Genomic DNA, 1639 nt, shown 5'->3' with positions numbered 1-1639 from the left:
GCAAGAAATCTTGTTTTTTGGCCATAAGGAAGAGTTTGGCTCTGCTCAGGCTTAGGCCACATCAAAATTTAAGATCTGAGGCAAGATAATTTGAAGCAAAGGAGGCAGTGAGAAGGAAAAAGGAGGACAATGAGGGGAACAAGAAAAAAGAGCACTTAAGGAGGAACCATCAGAAAAACTTGAGCAAGATGAAAAACCAAAACAGAGGAACTCCCCCAAGAGACCATGAGGCAGCTACTACAGAAGGCTCCACCTATAAAGAATTAATGGATTTGGTGGAAAGGGAGTTTAAAATATGGATCATAAAGACAATAAAAGGAATGGATGAGAAAATGGAAAGAGAACAAAAAGTTGATGAGAGATATGTAGAATATAGAAAAGATATGGTGGAGCTTAAGAAAATGTAGGAGACAATCAGGGTATGTAAAGATGCAGTAGAAAGCATCAAAAATAGATTATACCACGGAGAAGAAACAACCTCAGAGCTAGAAGATAAAGTTTTTGATTTAACCTAGGTGGTTAAAGAGCTACAAAAGAAGAGAGAGAAAGCAGAACAGGAGCTTAGAGAACTATAAGACTCCATAAAGGAGTATGAACATATGAATAATAGGGATTCCTAAAGGGAAATAATATTGTCCCAAAGGAATGGAATCCCTACTGGAAACTATCATTTTCCAGTTTAGTAAAACTTCCCAAGTTTTACTAAAGACCCTGACACACTCTTTTCAGATGGATATCGAATGCCAGGTCACTTCATCTCAAGCAGAGCCTCTCCAAGACACATTGTAATAAACCTGTCCAAAGTCAACATGAAAGAAAAAATTCTGCAAGCAGACATGAGTAAGTGCCAACTGACCTACAGAGGCAGAGCCATTAGGATGACAGCAGACTTTTCAACTGAAATCTTCCGAGTCAGAAGACCATGGCCTGCTACCTTCAACATTCTTAAACAAAATAATTTTCAACCCAGAATTCTGTATCCTGCTGAAGTAAGCTTCAAAATTGATGGAGAAATCAAATCTTTTGTGGATATACAAGTACTGAGGAAATTTGCCACAATAAGACCAGCTCTACAGGAAATACTTAGACCTATTCTCAACACAGACCACCACAATGGACCAACAGCAAAGTAAACATTCAGAAACGAAAAGTCAAAACTTAGCTTCCACGATGGCACAATGGACTTTCACAAAATAAGATGAACAGAACTCCACCATACTTATCAATTCTCTCAATAAATGTCAATGGACTGAATTTACCACTAACGAGGCATAGGCTGGCTGACTGGATAAAAAAGCACAAGCCTTCCTCCAGGAAACACACCTACCCCTAAAGGACAAATCAAGACTCAGGGTTAAGGGATGGAAAACAATATCTTAAGCAAATGGAAAGCAGCAGAAAGGAGGGCTGTAATCTATTTTTAGATACAAGTGGATTTAAAGCAACTAATGTTAAAAAAGAAAAAGATGGACACTTTATATGGATCCAAGGAACAATACAACAAGAAGACATATCAATTTTAAATATTTATGCACCTAACTTAAATGCTCCCAAGTTTATGAAACAGACCTTGATGGGTTTGAGCAATATGATATCCTATAACACTCTAATAGTCGGGGACTTTAATACCCCTCTGACA

This window comes from Nycticebus coucang, chromosome 1, assembly GCF_027406575.1.
Source record: "Nycticebus coucang isolate mNycCou1 chromosome 1, mNycCou1.pri, whole genome shotgun sequence".
Taxonomy (NCBI): domain Eukaryota; kingdom Metazoa; phylum Chordata; class Mammalia; order Primates; family Lorisidae; genus Nycticebus; species Nycticebus coucang.
This window is presented reverse-complemented; position numbering follows the sequence as displayed.